General features: G+C 35.8%; 1 protein-coding gene across 1 annotated transcript in view; it reads right to left on the reverse strand.

Moving 5' to 3' along the window:
* LOC123609907 (protein eyes shut homolog) overlaps positions 1-22,348 on the reverse strand; it is a 212,204-nt gene that overhangs the window by 122,041 nt on the left and 67,815 nt on the right. The gene's annotated exons all lie outside the window — the stretch shown is intronic.

The raw sequence follows: 22,348 nt of genomic DNA on the forward strand, positions 1-22,348 counted from the left end.
GATGCCTGTCCTGCCAAACAGATGAGTCACTCAGATAAAATTTATCTCTGCTAACAACCCTTTTTCTGGGAAAGATACCCTATTGAAATTCTTCTTTGTAGTTGAGAGAGGGGCAAAAGTTTCTCTTGGGTCCACAAGCTCTCACTTGCCTTCAGCTCAGAATAACCTTCATGCCTCTGTGGCCCATCTTGGTGTGGTGGGCCCTCAGCTCCTACAACTTCATTAAAACTAAAAACTCTGCTCTGAAAAAGACATGGTTAAAAGTATCAAAAGATAAAGCACTTACTAAGAGAAAATAATTGTAGAATATATATCTGAAAAAGGACTTGTTTCTAGAATATACAGAGAACTCTTAAAACTCAACAATTTCCAAATAGAGAAAATATTTAAATATATACTTATCAAAGAAAATATAAATGAGAAATATACATATGTAGTGATGCTTAGCACCATATATTCCTGGGAATTCCAAGTAAGACAACAATGAGATATCACTGCATACCTACTGGAATGACTAAAATCCAAAACCCTGATAATACCTAATGATACTAGGGACTGGAGACAACAGGAACTCTCACTGATTGCTGGTGAGAATGCAAAATGGCTCAACCACTTTGGAAGACAGCCTCACAGTTTCTTACATAGGTAAACATACCTAGGCTTACCATAAAATTCAGCATACTCCTAGATCTAGACATTTATCTAAATAAGTTGAAAATCCATGTAAACACATAAAACCTGCATATGGACATTTATAGTAGCCTATTAATAATTTCCCCAAATTGGAATCAACCAAGTTGTCCTTCAGTAGGTAAACAGATAAAAAAGAAACAAAACACTAATAGTATTACCTATACAATGGAGTAGTATTCAGCTATAAAAGAAATGAGCTATCAAGATATAAAAAGGTATAGAGGAAATTTAAATGCATACTGCTAAGTGAAAGAAATAAGTCTCAAAAAACTACATACTATGATTCTATCCATATGACATTCTGGGAAGGGAGAACTCATAAATACAGTAAAAATGTCAGTGTTGCCAGAGAATTAGGGGAAGGGAAGATGAATAGGTGGAGCACAGAGATTTTTAGGGCAGTGAAACCATTCTGTATGTATGCAAGTATAATGTTGAATGCGTTTGTCAAAACCTATAAAACTGTACAACACAAAAAAATGTAGCCTAATGCAAACCATGAACTATAGCTAGCAATAACATGTTAATATCAGTTTATCAGTTTTAATAAACAATAAAAGTAATATAAGATGTTAAAAATAGGAGATACCATTAAAATTTGCCTAATAGGAGACACTGTGTGTATGAAGGGGGCAGGAAGTTATATGGGAATGCTGTATTTTCTGCACCATTTTTCTGTACTCCTAAAACTGCTCTAAAAAAATTAAGTCTGTATACAGATGCATTCAGAAAAAAATGGCCTGGCTAGAGTTTGAGCCAGATCAATATATGGTCATTGAGAAGACAAAATCTGAAATTGAATGAGAACAGAGAAGAAATAATCAATTCACTAAGGATACATTAAAATAAGAAAATGTGAAGCCCACACAGAAGATGTAATGTATCCAAAAGAATGTGAAATTCTCAGAAAAAATAGAAACCCAGATTCTGAAGAAAGCAATTTCACCTTGATTTCAATAATTAAGGAAGGCTAGACAAGGAAATTATCCTTTTCAAGAGATCTGTTTCTTTAAAAATATATATATCTTGCTGGGGATCAGTTGGTTATGCATCTGGATTCTTGATCGTGATCTCCACTCAGTTCATGATCTCACAGTTTGTAGGATCAAGTCACATCTGGGATACTCTCTCTCCCTCTCTTTCTGCCCCTGCCCTGCTGATGTTCTCTCTTTCTCTCTCAAAATAAAAAAAATAAACTTAAAAAAAAAGCACATAGCACAATTCATGGGGTGCCTAGTTGAACATCTGACTCTTGATGTTGGCTTAGGTCATGATCTCAAAGTTTGTGAGTTCGAGCCCTGTGTCAGTCTCTGCACTGATAGTGTGGAGCCTGCTTGGTATTCTCTCTCCCCCCCTCTCTGTCAGAGCCCCCCCCCCAATAAATAAATAAACTCAAACAAAAAGAAAGAAAGAAAAAAAAAACTTGTATCAAGTACATAATTTAAATGAAATGAATAGCAATAAGTGTCTATCCTTAAAAGTTGGTGCTAGAGGACAGACATACTGACTAAAAATAATAATAATAAGTTAAAGGTCCAATAGAGCTTAAACCATAAGCAAGAATGTGGTAATCAGGACAAGAATATTTAGTAGTTATCAAAAAAATACATTTCAAACCAGAATTTGTTTAATGCCTAGGTATGTGCACATTTATTCATTATAACATTAATTGAATGTATAGTCATTAATTTATTTATTTACAGCCTTCATCAGGTTCTTGAAGCATGCAGGATGCTTGGTGTAGTGTAGTTTTTTAATGAAATAAAGCACTTTAGCATAAGTCTAGTAAAGGACAGGGACATAAAGTAAAGAAATAGATTTAAAAAACATCAAAATTACAAAGTGTGGTAATTCTAGTAAGAAAAGAATATGGGATACTGGACTGGAAATAAGAGAAGTTTATTATAGACCATATTAAGGTGATATTTAAGTCTTAAAGGCTTTGGGAGAAGGGATGAGAGATAGAAAAAGATGTAGTATATCAGGCAGAAAGAATAGCAAAACAACCAAAAATGAAACAAAACAACAAAACAACCTTCAGTGTGTTTGAAACACTGAAGGAACACTGATGCAAGGTTTGGTGCTAGAAATTAGATAATGTACACACACACACACACACACACACACACACACACACAGGGGTGTACACAGGGGTTATATATGCGTGTATACATACACAGATGTTTTTCTCCCTTAATTATTTTTAATTGAAAAGTATTTTGGGACGCCTGGGTGGCGCAGTCGGTTAAGCGTCCGACTTCAGCCAGGTCACGATCTCGTGGTCCGTGAGTTCGAGCCCCGTGTCAGGCTCTGGGCTGATGGCTCAGAGCCTGGAGTCTGTTTCCGATTCTGTGTCTCCCTCTCTCTCTGCCCCTCCCCCGTTCATGCTCTGTCTCTCTCTGTCCCAAAAATAAACGTTGAAAAAAAAAAAAGAAAAAAAAAATTAAAAAAAAAAAAGAAGAAAAGTATTTTGAGAGCCATTTATGTTCAATTTTTATTCTACATTTTTGGTTCAGGGCAAAACAATAGCTGTATTCTTAATCATTTTATAAATCAAGGATTAACAATCTGCCACAATACCATTTAAGTCCTAACCTCCAGTATATTGTAAAGGAACACAGAAAAATGTTTACAATCCTAGTATATTTTATGTGAGGTAAACCCCCCAAATCACATTTCATAGGACTTTTATTCACATGCTCAAAATATTTCAAGTGGCTTTAACCCATAAATACAGGGTCTTTCAGGAAAAATTGAAGTGCAAACATAATGTTTAAAACTCTTGAAAAAAGAGACAGACTCTAAAGATCAATATTTGTAAAAATTGCTACACATTGTGATTACTTTAAAAACCAAGACCAGGCGGTGGCAGGAGCCCACTCCTCCCACCGGCGCCCACCCCTCGGGGGCTCTGCAGTCCCCAGCTCTCGGCCTGCAAGCGTCCCGCCCCTGGCCAGGCCCAGCCTCAGGTCCACACTGGACCTGCAGCCCCTGCAGCCCGGCCTGCCTGCCTGGCCGCTGCCACCTGGAGCCGCCAGCGACTTTGAGGCGAGTGTGGGGCACCCGGCTCTGCCTCAATGTGCCTGGGACCCGCCTCGGCACCCCAGCGCTGCTGAGCAGCCCCCAGCGCACAGCGGCCAGCCTGAGAGGGTGAGCGAGGAGGCGCGGCGAGCCCCAGAGAGGAGGCCAGTGAGAGAGGAAGAGCGAGCCTCAGAGCCAGCGCAGGGAGCAGACACCATGCTGGACTAGAAGAATAATATCCCCATCTGCTTGCAGGCGGAAAAGCAGGAGAGAAGCTGCCAGGAAGACCAAAGTCAAATTTAATATACACCACAGTGATATCTATACATGCTTTTCTTTAAAAAATAGGCTTATAGAGGGGAGGGCGAAGATGGGGGCGTAGGAGAACGCTGGGCTCACCGCGTCCTGCTCATCACTTAGATTCCACCTACACCTGCCTAAATAACCCAGAAAACCACCAGAAGACTAGCAGAACGGATTCTATGGAGCCAAGCGCAACCAACCCAAAGAAGTGGGTAGGAAGGACAGAGAGGCGGTGCTCACTATAGGGACTGGTGAGAGGGACCCAGGGCGGAGGGGCAGCCTGCAGGCCAAGCAGATGCCCCGAGTCTGGCTTGCAAAAGCGGAGGGGCCGGATGGAGTGTATTCTGACAGCAAGTGGGACTTAACATCTGGAAGGTTATAAGTTAACAACTCTGCTTGGAGAGCAGGAGGGCTGGAGGACAATGGGAGGGAGAGTTGTTGAGCCACGGACAACAGAGTGCAGCTTGGCACGGAACAAAGGCTCTTGCCAGTACAATCTCCCTCAACCATCCCCCAGCCCAAATCCCAAAGGGAACCAGATCCTGTCAGGGAAATTGCTTGTACCGCACAAACACCCAACGCTGTGCTTCTGCGGATCCATCCCTCCAGCGGTGGCAGGTCTGACTCCCTCCCAGTGCCACAGGGCCCTTCCCGAAGCGGATCACGGAAGGAAAAGTGAGCTGAGCCTGCCCCGTCCTGCCCCCATGCAACTTGCCCATCCACCCCAGCTAATACGCCAGATCCCCAGCACCACAAGCCTGGCAGTGTGCAAGTAGCCCAGACAGCCATGCCAGCCCAAAGTGAATCCCGCTTTTAGGAGAGGGGAAGAGAAGGCACACACCAGTCTGACTGTGGCCCCAACGGTGGACTAGGGGCAGACATCAGGTCTGACTGTGGCTCCGCCCACCAACTCAAGATATTCAAGACAGCACAGGGGAAATGACCTGCAATTCTATCCAAAATGAAGAAACAGAAGAATTCCTCTCAAAAGAATCTCTAGGACATACGACAGCTAACAAACTGATCAGACATGATTTAAACAATATAACAGAAAGTGAATTCAGAATAATTGTCATAAAATTAATCGCTGGGCTTGAAAACAGTATAGAGGACAGCAGAGAATCTACTGCTACAGAGATCAAGGGACTAAGGAACAGCCAAGAGGAGCTAAAAAATGCTATAAGTGAGCTGCAAAATAAAATAGAGACAACCACAGTGCGGATTGAAGAGGCAGAGGAGAGAATAGGGGAACTGGAAGATAAAATTATGGGAAAAGAGGAAGCTGAGAAAAAGATAAAAAAATTCAGGAGTATGAGGGGAAAATTAGAGAACTAAGTGATGCACTAAAGAGAAATAATCTACGCAAATTTGGTATTCCAGAGGAGGAAGAGAGAGGGAAAGGTGCTGAAGGTATACTTGAAGAAATAATAGCTGAGAACTTCCCTGAACTGGGGAAGGAAAAAGACATTGAAATCCAAGAGGCACAGAGAACTCCCTTCAGACGTAACCTGAATCAATCTTCTGCATGACATATCATAGTGAAACTGGCAAAATACAAGGATAAAGAGAAAATTCTGAGAGCAGCTAGGGATAAACGTGCTCTAACATATAAAGGGAGACCAATAAGACTCGTGAAGGATCTCTCTACCGAAACTTGGCAGGCCAGAAAGGAATGGCAGGAAATCTTCAATGTGAGGAACAGATAAGATATGCAGCTGAGAATCCTTTATCCAGCAATCTGTCATTTAGAATAGAAGGAGAGATAAAGGTCTTCCCAAACAAACAAAAACTGAAGGAGTTCTTCACACTAAACCAGCCCTACAAGAGATCCTAAGGGGGATCCTGTGAGACAAAGTACCAGAGACAACACTACAAGCATAAAACATACAGACATCACAATGACTCTAAACCCGTATCTTTCTATAATAATACTGAACGTAAATGGACTAAATGCACCAACCAAAAGACACAGGGTATCAGAATGGATAAAAAAACAAGACCCATCTATTTGCTGTCTACAAGAGACTCATTTTAGACCTGAGGACACCTTCAGATTGAGAGTGAGGGGAAGGAGAACTATTTATCATGCTACTGGAAGTCAAAAGAAAGCTGGAGTAGCCATACTTATATCAGACAAACTAGACTTTCAATTAAAGGCTGTAACAAGAGATGAAGAAGGGCATTATATAATAATCACAGGGTCTATCCATCAGGAAGAGCTAACAATTATAAATGTCTATGCTCCAAATATGGGAGCCCCCAAATATATAAAACAATTACTCACAAACATAAGCAACCTTATTGATAAGAATGTGGTAACTGCAGGGGACTTTAACACTCCACTTACAACAATGGATAGATCATCTAGACACATGGTCAGTAAAGACACAAGGGCCCTGAATGATACATTGGATCAGATGGACCTGACAGATGTATTTAGAACTCTGCATCCCAAAGCAACAGAATATACTGTCTTCTCGAGTGCACATGGAACATTCTCCAAGATAGATCACATACTGGGTCACAAAACAGCCCTTCATAAGTATACAAGAATTGAAATCATACCATGCATACTTTCAGACCACAATACTATGAAGCTTGAAATCAACCACAGGAAAAAGTCTGGAAAACCTCCAAAAGCATGGAGGTTAAAGAACACCCTACTAACGAATGAGTGGGTCAACCAGGCAATTAGAGAAGAAATTTAAAAAATATATGGAAACAAACGAAAATGAAGATACAACAATCCAAACGCTTTGGGATGCAGCAAAGGCAGTCCTGAGAGGAAAATACATTGCAATCCAGGCCTATCCCAAGAAAATAGAAAAATCCCAAATACAAAATCTAACAGCACACCTAAAGGAAATAGAAGCAGAACAGCAAAGACAGCCCAAGCCCAGCAGAAGAAGAGAAATCATAAAGATCAGAGCAGAAATAGACAATATAGAATCTAAAAAAACTGTAGAGCAGATCAATGAAACCAAGAGTTGGTTTTTTGAAAAAATAAACAAAATTGACAAACCTCTAGCCAGGCTTCTCAAAAAGAAAAGGGAGATGACCCAAATAGATAAAATCATGAATGAAAATGGAATTATTAAAACCAATCCCTCAGACATACAAGCAATTATCAGGGAATACAATGAAAAATTATATGCGAACAAAGTGGACAACCTGGAAGAAATGGACAAATTCCTAACACCCACACACTTCCAAAACTCAATCAGGAGGAAATAGAAAGCTTGAACAGACCCATTACCAGCGAGGAAATTGAATCAGTTATCAAAAGCCTCCCAACAAATAAGAGTCCAGGACCAGATGGCTTCCCAGGGGAGTTCTACCAGACATTTAAAGCATAGATAATACCTATCCTTCTCAAGGTATTCCAAAAAATAGAAAGGGAGGGAAAACTTCCAGACCCATTCTATGAAGCCAGCATTACTTTGGTTCCTAAACCAGACAGAGACCCAGTAAAAAAAAAAGAACTACAGGCCAATATCCCTGATGAATATGGATGCAAAAATTCTCAATAAGATACTAGCAAATAGAATTCAACAGCATAAAAAAAGAATTATTCATCATGATCAAGTGGGATTCATTCCTGGGATGCAGAGCTGGTTCAACATTCACAAATCAATCAATGTGATACATCACATTAATAAAAGAAAAGATAAGAACCATATGATCCTGTCAATCGATGCAGAAAAAGACTTTGACAAAATTCAGCATCCTGTCTTAATAAAAACCCTCGAGGGGCGCCTGGGTGGCGCAGTCGGTTAAGCGTCCGACTTCAGCCAGGTCACGATCTCGCGGTCCGGGAGTTCGAGCCCCGCGTCAGGCTCTGGGCTGATGGCTCAGAGCCTGGAGCCTGTTTCCGATTCTGTGTCTCCCTCTCTCGCTGCCCCTCCCCCGTTCATGCTCTGTCTCTCTCTGTCCCAAAAATAAATAAACGTTGAAAAACCCTCGAGGGGCGCCTGGGTGGCGCAGTCAGTTAAGCGTCCGACTTCAGCCAGGTCACGATCTCGCGGTCCGTGAGTTCGAGCCCCGCGTCAGGCTCTGGGCTGATGGCTCAAAGCCTGGAGCCTGTTTCCGATTCTGTGTCTCCCTCTCTCTCTGCCCCTCCCCCGTTCATGCTCTGTCTCTCTCTGTCCCAAAAATAAATAAATGTTGAAAGAAAAAATTAAAAAAAAAAAACCGTCGAGAAAGTCAGGATAGAAGGAACATACTTAAAGATCATAAAAGCCATTTATGAAAAGCCCACACCTAACATCATCCTCAATGGGGAAAAACTGAGAGCTTTTTCCCTGAGATCAGGAACACGACAGGGATGTCCACTCTCACTGCTGTTGTTTGACATAGTGTTGGAAGTTCTAGCATGAACAATCAGACAACCAAAGGAAATCAAAGGCATCAAAATTGGCAAAGATGAAGTCAAGCTTTCGATTTTTGCAGATGACATGATATTATACATGGAAAATCCGATAGACTCCACCAAAAGTCTGCTAGAACAGATACATGAATTTAGCAAAGTTGCAGGATACAAAATCAATGTACATAAATCAGTTGCATTCTTATACACTAATAATGAAGCAACAAAAAGACAAATAAAGAAACTGATCCCATTCACAATTGCACCAAGAAGCATAATATACCTAGGGATAAATCTAACCAAAGATGTAAAAATCTGTATACTGAAAACTATAGAAAGCTTATGAAGGAAAGTGAAGAAGACATAAAGAAATGGAAAAACATTCCGTGCTCATGGATTGGAAGAATAAATATTGTCAAAATGTCAATACTACCCAAAGCTATCTACACATTCAATGCAATCCCAATTCAAAATTGCACCAGCATTCTTCTCGAAGATAGAACAAGCAATCCTAAAATTCATATGGAACCACAAAAGGCCCCGACTAGCCAAAGTAATTTTGAAGAAGACCAAAGCAGGAGGCAACACAATCCCAGACTTTAGCCTCTACTACAAAGCTGTCATCATCAAGACAGCATGGTATTGGCACAAAAACAGACACATAGACCAATGGAATAGAATAGAAACCCCAGAACTAGACCCACAAACATATGGCCAACTCAATTTTGACAAAGCAGGAAAGAACATCCAATGGAAGAAAGACAGTCTCTTTAACAAATGGTGCTGGGAGAACTGGACAGCAACATGCAGAAGGTTGAAACTAGACCACTTTCTCACACCATTCACAAAAATAAACTCAAAATGGATAAAGGACCTGAATGGGAGACAGGAAACCATCAAAACCTTAGAGGAGAAAGCAAGCAGGAAAAGACCTCTCTGACTTTAGCCGTAGCAATATCTTACTCGACACATCCCCAAAGGCAAGGGAATTAAAATCAAAAATGAATTACTGGGACCTTATGAAGATAAAAAGCTTCTGCACAGCAAAGGAAACAACCAACAAAACTAAAAGGCAATCAATGGAATGGGAAAAGATATTTGCAAATGACATATCGGACAAAGGGCTGGTATCCAAAATCTATAAAGAGCTCACCAAACTCCACACCCGAAAAACAAGTAATCAGTGAAGAAATGGGTAGAAAACATGAATAGACACTTTTGTAAAGAAGACATCCAGATGGCCAACAGGCACATGAAAAGATGCTCAACGTCGCTCCTCATCAGGGAAATACAAATCAAAACCACACTCAGATATCACCTCACGCCAGTCAGAGTGGCCAAAATGAACAAATCAGGAGACTATAGATGCTGGCAAGGATGTGGAGAAACGGGAACCCTCTTGCACTGTTGATAGGAATGCAAATTGGTGCTGCCACTCTGGAAAACAGTGTGGAGGTTCCTCAAAAAATTAAAAATAGATCTACCCTATGACCCAGCAGTAGCACTGCTAGGAATTTACTCAAGGGATACAGGAGTACTGATGCATAGGGGCACTTGTACCCCAATGTTTATAGCAGCACTCTCAACAATAGCCAAATTATGGAAAGAGCTTAAATGTCCATCAACTGATGAATGGATAAAGAAATTGTGGTTTATATACATAATGGAGTACCACGTGGCAATGAGAAAGAATTAAATATGGCCCTTTGTAGCAACGTGGATGGAACTGGAGAGTGTAATGTAAGTGAAATAAGCTATACAGAGAAAGACAGATATCATATGTGTTCACTCTTATGTGGATCCTGAGAAACATAACAGAAACCCATAGGGAGGGGAAGGAAAAAAAAAAAAAAAAGAGGTTAGAGTGGGAGAGAGCCAAAGCATAAGAGACTCTTAAAAACTGAGAGCAAACTGAGGGTTGATGGGGGATGGGAGGGAGGGGAGGGTGGGTGATGGGCATTGAGGAGGGCACTTTTTGGGATGAGCACGGGTGTTCTATGGAAACCAATTTGACAATAAATTTCATATATTGAAAAAAATAATAATAAAATATAGGCTTATAAAATAAATTAAAAATAAAACAAAAAATAAAATAAAAATCAAGACTAAATAGGTAGAATATTTAGGCAATTATAAATTCTGATAAAATAAAGCATATGTTTTCCTCTGAAGAGAGATATTTTTTCATATAGAAGTCAAAGAAAAAAGGTATGCTTCACTCTTAATGTGGGACATTGGGAAACATAATGTGCCTTATCTTCAAGTATGGCTTTGCTGGAGATAAAGAAATGTTCAAATGAACATTCTTAAACTGATTCTGTATGCAGTTTGAAAGCATAAAGTAACATGGTAACTTTGTGAAAAAAAATTTTTTTTGACTATCTCACTTAATGGGCTCTAGACAAAGACCTAGGAGAAAAATCATGGAATGGATTTCTAACTTTTGTTTAGGCCTTTGTACATATCAGCTGTCTCCTTACTTTGGAAACTACTGAATCCTGGCACGCATTTAAAATATCAGCAAATTTTAATTATTTATTAATTTTAATTATATAATTAATTATTAATTATATAATTAATATAATAATATTAAATATTTGAATGTTCTCATAAGTATCTAGGAATGTGAAGGTGTGTTTTCATTATGTACCTTAGGTAACCTGCTAAAGATCTTATTTTCAGAGTAAAATGTCTGCATATTTAATATTATAAGGTATATTCAGTAAATGTGCATATTGTCTTAAAGATGTCTTTTTTCTATATTTTGAATGACAATATAGTGTCACTAAAACAATAATGTTTTAGAGAGTTCAGAATTACTTCTAATCAAAGCCACTTTGACATTTATGCTAATTTGAAGAAAATGACCCTCTAAAAAGAAAAGAAATAACCATGAAGAAAACTAATACAGGTTTCCAATATACTAGAAAAAAATTGTCAATTTATCTGCATGATCAATTCATAGAGAATGAAACAATTTATAATAAAAATAGATATTAATAGTATAATTAATAGTAATATAAAATAGTAAAATTAATAGTAATAGTAAAATTAATAGTATAATAGTAATAGTAATAGTAAATTACTATTTAGTAATAGTAAAATTAATAGTATAATAAATATAGATATGCAAGTTTTCATCATTAAATTTATATTGAGACTCCTCAGTATAGGAAAAACCTAACATTGAACAGTTATTTTACCACTGAGAGGGAAAAGAATGGCAGGTGGCCATCAGAAATAATGGAAAGTGTTGAGTTCTGGAGAGGTCCTAAATTCTATACTGCTGCTGTTAATAACATCTTATTGAAAAATCAGTTGAGTTATATAACTTTTGGTTTTCTCATGAATGAAAAAGGAATAATAACAATATATCATATGGACATAGTTATAGTAAAAAGAAAATGAGTAATATTTATAAAAACCCTTTGTTAAAAAACAACATATAAATATATGTTTATTTTTTGTGCTTAAAAGAAATGTATTAGTGGAATTTGGAATAGTTTACTCAGAGATCATTATAAAAGCACAATTTTTGAAAGTTCAATAAATAGTAGGAGGAAGGAGGGTAGAAATGAGCTATGAAGAGACAGAAAATTTTCTGCATTGATGGATATGCTCTATATCTTGATTTTGGTGATATTTAACATGGGTAATTACAATGCAAAAACTCTTTTCATTGTGTATGTATGATCTTTATATAATATTACATGTAAATTATGCTCTAATTAAAAATTAAAAAACTTAAAACAATTGAGTAACTTATGTAGAGGGTGTTTCTCTTAAAAGATTGCCCTGTCTACTCCATGGCAAAAAAAAGAAACAGTAGGAGAATATAGGCTATTTAGAAAAATGAGAAAAATGCAGGGGACTAGTGTACTTGATTATACTCTATTATTATTTTTAAGAACACGACTTGAAATTCTAATTAATGACCTATTCAAGGAAAAAAAAAAGAAAATACAGATTTTGCATAAAGAAGACTAACATTTACATTCTTTCCCTTTTGGTACAATTGTTAACTATCTTTTTTCCATGGTTCAACAAAAAATAATTTATTAACAAAACCCTTAATCCTTAATTTAACACATTGTGCCCATCATAGTCATTACTCTTACAGGAAACATCACATCTGAAGCAAACAATGACTGGTAGTTCTCATTTAATTTCTAATGAACCATTTCTGGGTGTTTTTGGGTTGCTTTGCTTTTATTTTACATTTTTCTTCAATTTTATGATTTCTCTTGTTTTGTATAAAACAATTCAGCATTTAAATTTATTTTTTTATTTTTTTATTTTTGTTTTATTTTTGAGAGAGAGGCAGAGTACGAACAGGAGAGTGACAGAGAGAGAGGGAGACAAATCTGAAACAGGCTCCAGGCTCTGAGCTGTTAGTGCAGAGACTGATATAGGGCTTGAACTCACAGACTGCAAGATCATGACCTGAGTGGAAGTCAGATGCCCAACCGACTGAGCCACCCAGGGACCCCGTCAACATTTTTTTTTAAAAAAAACAAATGTTAAAGAGAAGCAAACAAACCCATTCTAAGACAATAATATTTTATTTTATTTTATTTTATTTTATTTTATTTTATTTTACTTTACTTTTTACTTTACATTTTATTTTATTTTATTTTACTTTTTACTTTACATTTTATTTTATTTTATTTTATTTTATTTTATTTTATTTTATTTTATATTTTATGTTTATTTATTTTGAGAGGGAGAGTAGGGTAGGGGCAGAGAAAGAGAGAGAATCCCAAGCAGACTCCATGCTGTCAGTGCAGAGTCCGATGTGGGGCTTGAACTCACTAACCATAAGATCATGATGTGAACTGAAATCAAGAGTCAGATGCTTAACCACTTAACCGACTAAGCCAACTGAGCCACCCAGGTGCCCTATGATATCATTTTTAATCTAGACTTTTATTAAGGTTTATATGAAATAATGAGATAATCTAATGCAAATACTTTCTCTAGCTATTGTTTTATATAATAAAAATAATCTTTAAATATGTTCCTACACAGCTTTGCAAATAAAATTCAAGAGACTATATGTATATCTATGCTAAATTTTAAAATTCTGGGCTGTTATGGCTATATAAAATGTTTTAATATCTGTAGTCAGAATACATTAGGGTGTAATAATTTGCCTTGGGTCTTCCTAAGATCTTAAAGTGCTAACCCTCGGTACCTCAGAAAGTGACCTGTTTTGGAAATCTAATTAAAGTGAGGTCATTAGAGTGGGCCTTAATTCAGTATGTCTGACGTCTTAGCAAAAAGAAGAAATGAACACAGAGACATGCACATAGGAAGAATGCCATGAGAAGATGAAGGCAGAGACTGTGGTGATACAACAGAAGGTAAGGAACACTAACTACTGGCCTAACAAACTAATAATACAAAGTGTATATGGGGGGCTTTTTGAAAGTAGGAAACAACCAGGAACTTGATTTATTCTGAAAAATAACATGGTGCCAAATAAAACTCTTTCCTCTTACCTTTCAAGCTAGCTTCAATGAATAAAAGAGTTCATTTATTCATTCAAAAATGGTTTTTGAATGTGATTTCACTTTATCACTATCTTCAAATAACATAATACCATGCCACATATAACCTAAGAGCCTTAACTACAAAATACAGTGATTTCCCTTCCCTTCCTTTGTACTATTGTTATCAGAAAGCAATTTTACTAAATCAGTGAATTCGAAAGCCTATTTGTAAAGTTATAATTGCTCATAAGATGTATTCATCTGTCACTTACTTACTCACTCCTTGAGTTACTCTTTTTTGATGAAATCGGAACTATGTCAGTTTCCAACTTTTCCACTGAAAGAGAACTATTTAATCATTCATGAATTCATTGGAACGACAGTGATGGCTGCTCTCCCTTGGAAACTGAGGAGTAGGCAGTGACAATATATGTATGATTTTATATTAAAGGCAAGACCAGTTGGCAATCATTTGAAATCATGAATTTGGAGTCACACAGACCTTAGTCTATTTAGGTTTGCACTTTTCTAACACGGTGATTTTGCTTATGCTACTGAAAATATCCAAGTCTTGGTTTTCTTATATTTAAAGCAGGCATATATAAACCTCACTGAGAGATTTTATACAAACTAGAATTGTATGGTACATAGAGTTTCATTAATTGCTCATGTGAATGTAATACTAAATCTGCTTATAAAATTAATTTGATAAAATCTGTCTAAATCTTAAAGAATGACACACTTTGATCCAGCATTTTCAATTCTAGGAATTTAATGTCCAAATATACAAATATATGTGTGCAAAGAGGCACATGTAATTAATTTCCCCAAATAATAGTTTATACTGGAAAAAATTAAAAACTGCCACTGTGTTATATCCACAAAATAAAATATGGCGTAGCTTTCCAAAAAGAAGGTGAAAATCTACATACCAACATATATTTTGTTCAAAAATCTAGTTTTTATTTTGTTTTGATTTGATTTTTTGAGAGAAAGAGGGCATAAGCAGCGGAAAGAGAGAGAGTGAGACAGGGAGAGGGAGAGGGAGAGGGAGAGGCAGAGTGGGGGGAGGGAGAGAGAGAGAGAGAGAGAGAGAGAGAGAGAGAGAGAATCCCAAGCAGGTTCCATGACCAGCGTGAAGCCCGACACAGGCTAGATCTGATGACTGTGAGATTATGACCTGAGCTGAAATCAAGAGTCTGACGCTTAACTGACTAAGCCAGCCAGGTGCCCCCAAATTCTGTATTTTTCCTTAAGGAAAAATCTTCCATCTGCTAAAGGCAGATATTGTATTGACATTGCCTGGATTAAAATTCTGTTACAGTTTTACTTTTATATTAGTAATTATTTTACTTCTATATTAGCAGTTTGGGCTCCTTGCACAAAGTAAACAAAACAAAAACAAAATTTTTAAGAAGGAAAAAAAAACCCAGATCTCTAGTAATATACAGACTTGTGTATTTTCACTCAATATGTTAAAAACACATTGGTCAACATAGATTTTTATTTCTACTCATTAAATTTCAAAAAAAAATTAGTCATATCCATTCAAAAATTTTTAAACATATCCTTATAAGAAGCATGAAAAGTTCTAATACATAGTGTTACATAATTTAAGGCATCTAGGATGCATTTGCACAAATTATAAACTGAGAAAAAGAAAAAAATCATATGGTCAACTGGGAACAAACCTTCATGTCGTCTGAAAGTCTACTTTGTAGTGTCCATAAGAAAAACAGGCCAAAGCATCAACACGGATGCCAATTACACAGACAGCAAAGGAGCCAGATGCTGTTGGCAAAACATGTTCCAGAGTGTGGCATCTGGGTCCAATAACTGCCATACAGAGCCCCATCTGTAGCTAAAGCTGTTGACTCTGCTTTGGGGGAAGAAAAATCAGAAATAAAGAAGGCAGTTAAATTCTAAACCATGCCAGGAATAGCAGAAGGCAGGTTGCAGTCAGCATTCAAATTACATCCCTAGCCCATTTTGCTTTTTAATGTCTTGAAACTGTGTAAACACTAAACTATGTTAACTCCAGTTGTTTAGAGATGAGCACACGTAGGTAGTTCAGTAACTCAGAACACACAAATCACCTAAGGGATTTGATATTCTGGCAAATACTCATCTTCATAACATTTTTGTTCTCAAGGGATATAAGCATATAGTCAATGAAATGCAATTTTCATTTGACCTATTAAAAATATTTGCTATGTTAAGCACTCATTGTGATACACAATGTGAATTCCTTCAAAAGCATGAAATTTAAGCATCTTCCTTGCAATTTCTGTTAAGTTTTCTCTGGACTGACTCTTCATAAAATGAAGTAAGATATTCATTGTATCTTTTACTGAGAGCCCTGAAATTTTTGTTCAGTGGAAATTTGTGAGAAAGCTTCAAAGAGCACTAAACTCTAACTAAATTCTTCCTTAGTTACAAAGAATAATGTAATCTCTTTTTAATGTTCTTCATTTGCTCTACACATGAATATATAAAATGAAACGAGTTGATATCAATATGATCCCACAGATTCATCATTTATAAAATACTGCTCTAGTTTTATTCATACATATAGTTTGAAAACAAGATCAATGTTGGGAATAATAAAAGCTAATGATATTTAGAGTTTAATATACATCAATAAATGAGCTAAATACTTTGTATACAGAATTGTATTTAATTAACATCATAACTCTGTGAATTATAACTATTATTATTCACAATTTCTAGATTAAAAAAAAACTTAGGGATATAAATAAAATTCCTTAACCCAATTCACACTAATCTTTAAGGATAGGACTTGATATCCTATATCTAGATAGTGCAACTCTAGAATCCATGCTTTCTCTGTCTCTGTCTGTTTCTGTCTTCTCTTTGTCCCATATAAATAATATAAAATGTAATTTTGTATAATTACTTGAGTAATCATAGATGAAAGACTTCTGAATATCTACTCTTCCATAAAAGAAACAAAAACACTGGCAATAACATCCAATCAACTCTCTCAGAACTCTATAAATGAACTAAAGACTTGCAAAAATCTGAGTGTTTCTACAAGAAAAATGGTTGACTTTCATAAACCTAGTCAGCTTTGTGTGGTTACGTCCAGTATTCCCATCCCCCTTTCCCAAGCTCTTCAATAGACTTGAAAACCAACAGCACTGCAATTATGGCATCTGTGAAATCAGCAGCCTAACAGCCACTGAGGGGCATTACAGGTTTAGAGCTCACCCAAAAGATCCTTCCCAGGAATGTCACTGTTTCATTGGTCTGGTAATGGAAAAGTTCCATTTTCAGGAATAGAATTTATTTGATCTGACTCAAAACTTACTCTTTTCAAAAAGTCCTTATAAAGGGAATTTATTAATAACAGTCAGTGGTAATTGCCTAACATTGCAGCTGCTTGGAATGATGATTCCAGTTAAGGCTAAAAGGCTGACCAATATACTTAAAGGTAAAAAGTGGTGAATGAAATGTTCATGGAGGTCTTTGAAAAGGTAGACCTATTCTTGGGAAATGAAAGTGTGGACAGGACTAAGAAACACATGAAAAGACCTTAATCTCTTATCTCTGACTGACCTTGAGCCTCCGTGAAAGCAGATACTGGAGAGTAAGACAGAACTGTAAAATGCCTGGCTGAGTGTTGACTGCATACCTCAACATATACACACAGGGTCCCTCAGTAAAGCTAGAAGACTTACTAGTTTGAGGAAATATAAAAAAAGTCTCTGCTAACTCATTCATTGACTGCTATATTAGCCAAGCTGAGACTTGAATAGCCACACGTGACAAAATAATTTATAAATTTAACTCCTTTGGAAAAATCACGAAACAATAGCAAAAACAAAAAAATAAATACAATAAAAAATGCTGTAACAACTCTGAAGAAGCAGGATGTGATTTACAGATTTGCCAATTTAAAAGGTTAAGTGTTCATAAAAAATGATGAGTCATACAGAGAAAGAAAAGTATGACCTATTTATAGGAATAAAGCAACCAGTAGAAACTATCCCTGAAGAAGCCTCAATATTGGATTTACTTAACACAGATATTAAATTAGGCAAAATAACTGTGATCAAAGAAAAATTGAAGCCATATCTAAATGATTAAGGAATGTATGAGATTGATGTTTTGTCTAACTGAGAATATAAAAAGATATCAATTATAAACAAGAACGCAATAGAAATTCTGGAGTTAAAAGTATAAAAAATGAAATTAAAAAAATTATGAGAGGGGCACATCACCATATTTAAGTTGGCAGAAGAAGGAAGCAGTGCATTTGAAGTTAATCAATTAAGATTATTGATCCTGGAGATCAGGAAGAAAAATGAAGAGCCTCAGATACCTGTGGGACACCTTAAGAACATTAACATACACATGTGAGAGTTTTAGAACCAGAAGAGAGAGAGAGAAAAAAGACATATAAACTATTTTAAGATATAAAGGCCCAAACTTTCTAAATTTGATGAAAATTATTAATCCACACCCCCATGAAGATCAATGAGCTCCAGGGAAAATAAACTTAAAGACATATAATGCTAATCACATGATAGTCAACCCTCAAAAGACAGAGAATTTTGGCAGCATCAAGAGAAAATGATTCATTATGCACAAGGGATCCTCAATAAGATTAACAGTTGACTTATCAGAAACCATGCAGTCCAGATGCACTTCAAATGCTGAAAGAAAAAGACTGTCAACCAATAATTCTATACCTCTTAAAACTATCCTTTAAATTAAAGGAGAAATTAAGACATTCCCAAATAAAACAGAACAGAAAATTCATCAATAGCAGATCTGCTCTTTAAGAAATAGTAAAGAGAATCCTTTAGGCTAAGATGAAAAGATGCTAGACAGTAATTTCAATTCACACACAAAAATACAGAGCACTGGTGATGGTAACTATATAGGCAAGTATAAAAACAGTATAAATGTATTTTTGCTTATCCTCTTTTTGTTTCCTATCTGATTTAAAAAACAGTACATAAAACATAATATAACATTGTGTTGATGGGCTTATAATCAATAAAAGCCTGAAGGATGTGGGAAGGAATAATGCTATAGTGGAGCAAAGTTTTTGTATACTATTGAAATTAAGTCAGTATTAACACTATGGAGACTGTTTTAAGTTAAGAAGTTAATTGTGATCTATAGGACAACTACAAGAAACTATGTACAAATGCAAAGTAAAAAATAAAAAGAAATTAAAATGTAATACCAGAAAAAGAAGTAATGCAAGAGTAGCCAATAATGGAGAAAGAGAGGAACAGCACCAACAACAAAAATATAACATATTAAAAAAAAAAGAAACTACACATATAAACTTTATTTCATTAGTAATGTTAAATGTAACCTAAGGAGACATTCCAATAAGGGAATTAACAGAGCGGATTTTTAAAAACAGTCAAATTATATCCTATCTATAAAAGACAAGCTTTATATTCAAAGTCACAAAAGGTTAAAACTAAAAAGTCAGAAAATATACACTATGCCATCAATAATAAACAAAGGGCTGAGGCAGCTATACTATCAGGCAAAATACACTTTAAGACAAAAAAATGTTACTCAAGACAAAGAAGGACATTTTATAAATATTTAAATCCATCAGTAAGATCTAACAATTAGATCCTAGAGCCTTAAGATCTAACTTAGGTAAATGAAGCAAAATATGGCAGATTAAATGGATAAACAATATTAAATTAGCCAATAAGAGGTAAACAATAACAATTGCAAACTTTATAATAGAACAAAGTTGCAGAAGATATAGGATATAGAAGACTTGATTAAGATATAAACCAGCTAGGCCTAAAAGACCCCTATAGAACATTCCAGCTAAAGTGGAATACACACTTTTTTCAAGTACTTATAGGATATATGTTAGGTTATAATATATGCCTCAGTAAATTTTAAAAGATGTAACACACAAAATAAGTTTTCTTACCACAATAAAAGTAGAAATCAAGATAAAAAAAATCTAGGGAATTCACAAATAAGTGAAAGTTTAACAAAACCAGTGAGCCAAAGAATAAATCACATGGGAAATTAGGAAATTATTTTGAGAGACACAAAACGTCAAAAAAAATGAGATATAATGATACCAATGCTTAGAGTGAAATTTACAGCTGTAAATCCTGTATTAAAAAAGAAAAGAGACCTCAATTCAATGATGGAACCATTCACCTTAAAACTAGAAAAAGAAGAGAAAACCAAACCCCAAATGGATAATCTATCAAAATCTGAGGAATGATAAAATGACTGTATGAGTTTGTGTTAAGTGGCAATGTCTTCTGATATATTTATAAATTTAGGTCATTAAGAGTTCACAATTAGTGGTGTCAAAGTTATCTAGAAAGACTGATTGTGTCTCATGAATATTAAAATGTATTTTAATTAAGCCTCATAAACTTTGTTGCTTGTTTTGTTTTAGATCTTCAAGATGTCTATCTCAAATAGCAAATAGCAATTATCTAAATAAAAGTATTATCGTGTTGAATAATTAATATTTATTCTCACTCTGGTATTTTGGACAAATAGGTGGACAAACATAAGTCACAGATTTCATATAAATACATATATACATATACATTTTTCTGCACGTCTATATGATAATGTATTTTGGGAATAAGAAAGCAAAAACTAACATCCAGGGTACCCAGGAGCTGGTCAGGCACTGTAAGCAGGTTTACAGGTAGATCTTGGTGTTCTCCTGGTAAACATTTCAACAGATAATTTCACAGAACATCAAAATGAGACATAGTTACTCCACCACCCTGATTAATCATTACAAAGACAAGCCTACCCCACAATCATATCTAAATGGTGACAAAAACTTGAACACCATCTAAACCACAGGAATGGCCAAGCATTCTCCTATCATGGTTGATATAAATGGTTGCTGTCTCTATAAATTTTAGCTTTCACTCTGTCCAGTCTTCATTTCTTCTAGGTAAGATTTATTATGAATGTAGGTAATTCTTCCCACTTCCTGACAGTCTCCTTATCCAGGCCAAAGGCCCACGTTCGTAAACCCTCTTCAAAGTTATATTTCACAAACTCAAACCTATAAGTCCTTCCAGCATCCTTTTACTGAGATGCTACATGGATTTAAATGGTGTGTGTTCTCCCTTATGGCAATGAGTTATAAACCCAACTTTTTCAACCACAGGTATGTTCCTGCTGGTGTTTGTCTGGAGGTGATTGACAGTAAGTACACACATACACAAATGTGTAAACAAATTATCTTTAGGAATTACATAAAAAGCTGAATGCTAAAAAGTATATATCAGAATTTTGATACATATATGTGTTTATATATATGTATATATAGTATATCATAATTTGTAGGTTATAATAAAAAGAATCATTTAAGAAAAGTAAAATAAGCATAGAAACTATGGGAAGTTTTTCTTTCCTAGTTCAACAAAAGCTGATTGTTTCTCCTACTATATAGATGGAAAGCCAGTTAATATTAATTTATGATGATATGTCAATTTTAAAAATTGATAATGTCACAAAAAGTAGCTCTGGTTTTTTACATTTTTACATATTTTAAACTAGTGTCAACTGATACCATTGTGAGTTTTTCTACATTAATAAAATTGTTAATTTTTTCTCTTACTGTCATTGAAATATAAATCAAACTATTGCCAGATTATTTCAGAATTGCCTTTAAAGGAAATAAACTGCCTATTGTTGATCACTCTGGATCTTATGTCCCATTTCAGTCACCAAAAATGAGGAATAGTGTACAAGTTATTTTAAATTTTTTTTTAACATTTATTTATTTTTGAGACAGAGACAGAGCATGAACAGGGGAGGGTCAGAGAAAGAGGGAGACACAGAATCTGAAACAGGCTCCAGGCTCTGAGCTGTCAGCACAGAGCCCGACGCGGGGCTCGAACCCACAGACTGTGAGAACATGACCTGAGCTGAAGTCGGACGCTTAACCGACTGAGCCACCCAGGAGCCCCAGTACAAGTTATTTTAGAGGACACTCTGAAATCATTTTGATTTATCCCTGAGAAAATGATCACCTAAATATATTTATATTCAATTAATCTGATTTTGTGACAAGAAGAAAATCATTCTAGTTACACTAAACCTGGTTTTGCTTGAGAGACCTAGTGTATAGTTCTCTACGCTCTACACCTTAACAAGTTAAAGGATAAAAGCTATTTTTTACCAATATTGATCTGGTTACTAAATGTTTCAAATAATAGTAATAACTACTCAGAATTTCTACTTAGAGCTTCTTCAGATTTCTCATCTAAAACTAATACAATTGGATTACGGGATATGTGGAGTAATTAATGTAAAATTCATCAATAATTTGACTAAAGTAATCCAAATTCATGATAATCTCTGGGTAATGAAAGTTTTAATTCAGTAGACGCACTAACAAGTCATTTGTGGCACCCATTTTGCACGGAGGGATCCAAAACAACACTGAGATGACAAAGGCATGTTTTGAAGA

Source organism: Leopardus geoffroyi, chromosome B2, assembly GCF_018350155.1.
Source record: "Leopardus geoffroyi isolate Oge1 chromosome B2, O.geoffroyi_Oge1_pat1.0, whole genome shotgun sequence".
Classification (NCBI taxonomy): Eukaryota; Metazoa; Chordata; class Mammalia; order Carnivora; family Felidae; genus Leopardus; species Leopardus geoffroyi.